Raw genomic sequence first — 7689 nt, forward strand, 5'->3', positions numbered from 1 at the left:
TGTCACTTTTACTGAACCTGTGGTCGGTGCTGGGGTTGGTGTATTCCCAGGATACTTGAATCTCTGGACTGTATATGTGCCAGCTCAGCCCTAAGACTAAGCAGAGTAGCAACATCTACTCTCCAGGTCATTGGACTTACCCAGGTCAGCTATCAAGGAGGTGACTATGGTCAACCACCACACCAAGGCTCTGAGAGAGTCTATAGCTGCAAACAGAAGAATCCCATCCATCAGCTAGGTGGGATCTAAGCCCCCTCTCAATTTAGATATGTAGTGGACATCAAAATCCCTGGATCCTCAGGATGAGGAATAAAATATGGATTAGAGTGGACTTACTGGTATTCTACTATAGAAGTATTGTGACTCTAGCAATGTAAGAAATTATATCACTGATGTGGAGACAGTGGCCACAGGAGTTGCTTAAGGCAGGGAGAGGGAGAAAGAGGTGTGCAATGGGGCCATTTTGGGGACTTGGAGATGTCCTGAATTATATTGTAGGGACAGATGCAGAACATTATGTATCCTGAATAACCCACTGAATGGACTGGGAGAGAGTGTACTCTACAATGTAAACAATAATCCATGCTGTGAAGCAGTGTTCCAAAATGTATTCATCAATTCAATGAATGTACCACACTAATGAAAGAAGTGGTTGATGTGGGAGGAGTGGGTGGTGTGGGGAATGGGTTATATGGTGTATTAGTCAGCCAAAGCAGTGCCGATGCAAAATACCAGAAATTGGTTGGTTTTTATAGAGGATATTTATTTAGGGTAGGAGCTTACAGTTACCAGGCCATAAAGCATAAGTTACTTCTCTCACTAAAATCTATTTCCATGTGTTGGAGCAAGATGGCTGCTGACATCTGTGAGGGTTCAGGCTTCCTGGGTTCCTCTGGGCTCAGTGTCTCTGTTTTCTACACAAGGTCAGCAGTATACTATGAGCCTCTCTAGACTTTGCCTCTCTCCTCAAGGTCAGCTGTAGACTATCATGTGAATGGCTCTGTCTCTCTCCCTGGGGTTTCTGCCATTTCTAAGGAGCCATCTCTATTCCTCTGTGTTCTTTTCCTGGTTCAGGTCCTCTCTTCCAAGGGCTTGCCTGTCTTTCCTCTGTGAGCTTACTTCCCAGGGCTCCAATTTAAGGCTTCAGCATCAAACTCCAACATCAAAATTCTAACATCAGAAACCCTAAACTCTGTCCTTTGCCATGCCTTTTATCTATGAGTCCCCACCCACCAAAGGGTGGGGATTCAATGCCCTAATGATGTGGCCCCATCAAAGCACTAATCATAACTTAATTACGCCCAGGTAGAAACCAGATTACGAACATAATCCAAATTCAATTTTTGGAATCCATAACCATATAAAACTGCTACATATGGGAACCTCATTTTTTAATGTAACATTTTGTGTGATCTATGTATCTTTAAAAAAAGTTAATAAATAAAAAATTAAAAATCATTATCAGCAATTAAAGTTGAATTTTTAGCATTTAGATAATCATATTGCATTTTGTTCCTTTGACCTACTGAAATAATAATGATTGCATTCCCTGCTCTAAAGCCTCCATGTTACTCAAATGTGGCCAGTCTTGAAGCCAAACTCAGCATGTATATGCAATGCCTTCCCCCCAGCGTGGGACATGACACCCGGGGATGAGCCTCCCTGGCACCGAGGGATCACTACCAAGTACCAGCTGATGATGCAACTAGAAAATGACCTTGAATTAAAGGTTCAATGCAGACAAGCAGAATATCCCTGTCTACATATGATAACAGGAGTTAAAAATGTTGTTTGGCCTAAAGTAAGGGGGAAATGGAAAAGACAAATGTATTCATATGGCTATGAGTTTCTAACAAAGAGTCTGGAGGTTGTCAGAAGGATTGCCCTTATGCACACCTGAGCAGAGTCTCAGAGACAGATAAAGTAGATACAACCCCAGGTATTGGTCCTTCTGAGGGCTAAAGAGACCCACAGGTTCTATGGTCATGGCAGATGGAGTTCACTGCCATGCCAGTTGGCCCTTCTTTGGATCTGCTGTTTCTGCGTGATGGAGCTGGACTCAGATGCGATCTCTTTTCACAAGACGTTCACGCTGCTTTACTGGAATGGTAGTTGGTGCTGGGGTTTAAGATATATCTAGGGGATTTGAATCTCTGGACTGACAATATGATAGCCAGGCCCTGAGCCTCAACAGACTTCAGCTCCTAAACTCTGATTTATTGGACCTACTTGACTGAAGCTAACATGGAGTTGAAGAATGTCAACCACCACACCATGGAGCCTAGAGCGCCTACAACTGAAAGCAGGAGGATTGTATCCAATATCCATGTGGAATCTAAACCCCTTCTTGACATAGATGTGGAATGGACACAACCAAGCCAAGGCCCACAGGAAGGAGGAATACAGTAAGGATCAGAGTGGACTTAATGATATTCCATTCATGAACTATTGTGGTTAATAATCGAGAAAATGTGGCATTGATGTTTAAAAAGTGGCCATGGTGGCTGCTGGGTGTGGGGAATGGAAGGAAGAAAAGAGATGTGGAGGCATTCTCGGGACTTGGAGTTGTCCTGGGTGGTGCCCCAGGGACAATTGCCGGATGTTGTATGTCCTCCCATGGCCCACTGGATGGAATGTGGGAAAGTGTGGGCTATGGTGTGGAACATGGGACATGGGGTGCAGCGATGCCCAGAGATGTACTCACCAGACGCAATGGATGTGACATGATGATGGGGGAGAGTGTTACTGTGGGAGGAGTGGTGGGGTGGGGGCGAATGGGGACCTCATATATTTTTAATGTAATATCTTTTTAAAATATGAATAAATTGAGTAGAATTTGGAAAAAAAGAAAAGAAACCCTACTGGTGAATATGTTTTAGGATATTAGTTGCTATATAGTTAATTTGTTGTATATCAATGTACTCTTACATGAAATAAAATAAAGTAATTTGCCTACTTAAAAAAATAATTTCTATTTAGGTCGATAGTAAAGATTTGGAAATGGATGGTGGTAATGGTAGCATATTATTTTGAGTGTAAATAACAACACTGAATTATATAGGTGAATGTGGTTAAAAGGGGAAATTTTAGGTTGTATATGTTACTAGAATAAAAATTAAAAGATAAACATAGGACTGTATAACACAGTGAACCTTATTGTAGATGATGGACTATAGTTAATAGTACAAGTATAAGAATGTTCTTTAATTATAATAAATATACACTATATAAGGTTTTGATAATAGGGTGGTAAATGGAAAAAATACACCTAATGTAAACTATGGATGATAGTTAATAATACTATTTTAATAAACTTTCATTAATTGTAACAAAGATAACTACTGTTAAAAAAAATAGTACCATTACTAAAAAGTGCTATCATCAATTTTAACAAATATTTCACACCAAAGTAAGGTGTTGGTGGTAGAGTTGATTACAGGAATCCTTAAAAAAAAAAGAGCTAATGGGAGGAGAGGAGTCACAGACAACAACATAGATAAGGTTTAGTGGGGTTTACTGTAAAGGGGAGCAGAAACATAGGGCAATACTTGGGAGGGTGAAAAGGGCTCTAAATAATTTTTTAAGTTAAGAAGAAATCAAGTGTGTCAGTATTCTAGTGGAAATAATCCAACAGAAATATAAAATTCTGATGTAGTACAAAGAGAATTGCTGGTGCTGTACTGCAGTGACCTTGTAATGAATTGTAAATGGCAACATTATTTGAAGGCAAAGAACGAAGTATATATTTTTTTAAAAAATAAAGTAACTTTGTATTTCTGAGAATAACTTATCTCGATCCTGGGATATTATAATGGTATTATTCTGCAGATTTTATTTTCTACAGTTTCAGATGTTTGTATCTAAATTATTAAGTATGCTTACAGTTCTGTAGAATAACTTTTTAAACTTTCCTTTTTCCTTCCATCTGGAAAAATTTACACAATATATGAATCACCTGCTCCTTGAATACTTGAGTGAATAACCTGTGAAACTATCTGAATCCAGTGCTTTGGGGGAGGCAAGGCAGGGCAGATCTTTGAAATCCTTTTTTGTAAAAAATGTAATACAGGTATATGGTAAAAATTTAAAACTGTGTGAAAGGTTATACAATGACTATTCCTCTCTGGAAGGCCTTTTGCCAGTCCCTCAGTTTCTGTCTCCAGTGGCAAAAACTATTACCAGTTTCTTATATAGCTTTCTGGACAAGGTCTGTGAATATGCAATCATAGGGATATATATCCCCTCCCCCTAATTATTTTACCAAGATGACACCATACTATACAAATTGTTCTGCACCTTACAAATATATATATATATATATATATATATTAATTCTTCCATTGCTTTTATTCTGATTAATTTCCCAACTTACTTTTAAGTCAATTTTGATCATTTTTCTATGGAACTGCCTTTATATTTTCCAGTTATTTGCATAGAATGGTACATTGTATTGCCCTGTAATTTGAAACAACCAACAAGTTTCTCTTACCTATTGACCTAAATATTAGTCCCACTTTCACCACTTAGAAAGTTTCTAAGCAACTTTGGGCAATTCATGTGAGTCTTTCTGTACTATAGATGTCCATGTTGTGAGAGAGGATAACAACTGTAATTATATTAAGGAATACTGAATTAGTTGGCAATTTTGTCAGCTATATTTGTAACTAAAAAATACAATAAGTTCCTATTTTAACAGCTTGTCCCTATGCTGCCCCTTTCCTCCACAACCTTTCTTCTTGGGTTTCTTTCCTCAAAGCATATTATTTCACACCCAGTCCCTACCTTATTAGTTAAATGAAGAAACCTGGCATCGTTAGTCTGAAATAATGCCTAGGTATCATGAATGCTGATGCCCTCAGTAATTGTTTTATACCCTGTCCTCGTCTCAACCAAGTGACAATGCAATCTTGAAACAAATGCTGCAGAAGAGGCCAAGAGATGCAGTAAGTTGGTAGAACTCGTGGCTTATGGTTAGAGAGAAAGAACTAATTCCAGAGTTTGGATAGGAATTAGAGGAGGCCTCAAGGAAGTGGAAAGGAGTGTATTGATGGGATAATAAATTTGAGGAAACAGGGCGGGAAGGGGAACTTTTGTCTTGCAAATGTGACCCATACCCTTGCTCCCAGTGGAAAAATTCCACTCAGAAGGGTTCCCCCTGTGTTTTCAGGCAGTGCAACTTGTACCTCAGATGGCCATTTACAAACCCATGGTGTCAAGGTCAATCCCCTCTTAACACCATCTCCATATGGTAACAGGATGGCTCTCCAAATGGGGACTTCAGTTACAACAGTTCATGGCCATGTCCACGCCACTGTTTGTCCTAACCCCAAGGCAGTAGGGGCAGGCAATACCAAAGTTCCATCTAAAACTTTAGGAAATGTAAGAGAGTCTGAGGTATTCATTATTACATGTAAGGGTAAAACACATCCCCATACAACCAAGTTTAGGAGCGACTGCCCCATTTGCCACAGCTGCTCATTTAGAAGGAGTACTGGCTGTGGTAGGCAGGTAGCCCACCCCTGCAAGACTGGCTTCTTTGGAGACATCATGCATAATTTGTCCTTTAATAAACCATTATATCGTTCAATCATGCCTGCAGCCTGCAGTTGATATGGAACATGCAAATGCAAATCAATGTCTTCATTTTATGGCCCAGGTTTGCACTTTAGAACCTGTGAAATGGGTGCCTTTGTCACTCCACTCTTCAAGGGATTGCCCATACTGGGCACTTACAATATTCAATGCCACAATGGTACTCTTTTGGGTGGCTATTTGGAATGGAAGGGCAAAAACTAAACCTGGTTTAGTATCCACAGTTGGGAACAGGAACTTATTTATCAGAGGGCAGGGGTCCACTATAATCTACCTGAAGGGGTCTATCAGCTCACTTTATGACCCCTTCTTTCATGGGCACCCAACATCTACATGGGTATTGCTTAGCACATAGCTCACAGGATGTTACTGTGTTCATTGCATCTGCAATTTGTAATGGAATACCATATCGCCTGGCTATCTGCAGGAGGGTTCAAGCCCCCACAGGTCCCATTTGCCTATGTAACCAGGTCACCCATCTGTCTATCATATGATATAAAGCTCTTACTTGTGTTAGACTGTCTGCAGCATCATTTCCTGGGCTTATGAGAGGTTTTTGCCCTGCAACATGATAAACAGTTATGCTGCATTCTTGCTCTTTGGACCACAAGTCCTTCCACAGATTTTGTCCTTAGAGAGGTCTTTTACTAATCATCCTTTTTTCCTGCTCCCACTGGGGCAGCCATAAAGTTAGACCTTTGTACAGGGCCTAACTATCTGTACATACAGTAAGGGGACTGGGTTCATGCATTATAATGAGTCACACTGCTCTCAATTCAGCCCACTGGCTGCTTTGACCAAATCTGGTTTCAAACCAGATATTTCTGTAGCCACTCAGATACCTACATTGGTCCAAGACATCACCATGCCTTTGCTGGAGCCATTAGTATACCAGGCATCAGCTGGTATAGTGCCCATTCCATCCTTGTATGGGCTAGGCTCTAAAGCCTGGGTACTAGTAAGCCCTCTGGCTGAGGGATCAAGTTGAAACTCTACTGGTCCTAATACTTCCTGCAACTGTGCAGACAGGGGGCTAGTACTCAACATTGCCTGCTATTTCAAATATGCACTCGATTTGGCCAATGTGGGCATCTGAGCCACCCCAGTCCTGGGGGCATTCAACTACAAATGTACCCATTCTGCCACAGGGAGGGAGGTTCATACTAGGACTCATTGTGGTCCTGTAAACACTTCACATGCCTGAAGGGTGGCATACACTCTTGCTAATTGGTGCTCAATGAGAGCATATCTAGTCCATATTTGAGACTAGAATCCTATGGGCACCATGTGTTTGTCAGAGGCCCCAGCCAGACCTGGGATCATGACAAGTGACATCAAGTTGGAAAGGCAGGGAATGATCAATAACTTGCAAGGCTTGGGCCTGACCAACTGCCTGCTTGGCAGCTTGAAAAGCTTGTTCATGCATATCAGCCCAATCCCAAACACTTCCCTTTTCCTAGAGGGCATACAAAGGGTGGAGTAACTGTGCCAAATGAGGTATAAACACCGTCCAATATCCTAATAGGCCAGTAAATGCATATAGCTATTTTACAGTAGTAGGTTGGGGGTACATGAGCACCTTATCTATTACTGCCTCAGGGATGACTTTTGTCTGACTCGACTAAACAACTCTCAAGAATTTGACAGACACTCCTTTGGTCCTTTGCTTCATTGACTGCCCAACCCCATGTCATCAACCTGCCTTGTAGGTCCATGGCTGCTTCTTCTAAATCTGAAATAAAATCAGAGGTTAGCATAACATAACAGAGGACTTATGCATCCAAGTAGAGAAATCCTGTGCAATCAAACCATGACAGATGGATGGCCTATGAATATACCCTTGAGGAAGCACCGAAAAGGTCCAATGGCATCCTTCCCATGTAAAGGCAAATTGTTTTTGACTCTCTGGTGCAATATCTACAGAGAAAAAGAAAGCATTATCCAAATCCACCACATAATGATATTGTCCTAATACATGTGATAGCTGATCCATGATCTCCATCACTGATGACACCAATGCATGTAAAGCCTGGAATCACTTTATTCTGTTCACAGTTATCTACTGTCCCTGCATGATGTTCCATCAGGTTACTGGCC

This window comes from Dasypus novemcinctus, chromosome X, assembly GCF_030445035.2.
Source record: "Dasypus novemcinctus isolate mDasNov1 chromosome X, mDasNov1.1.hap2, whole genome shotgun sequence".
In the NCBI taxonomy this organism is placed as follows: Eukaryota; Metazoa; Chordata; class Mammalia; order Cingulata; family Dasypodidae; genus Dasypus; species Dasypus novemcinctus.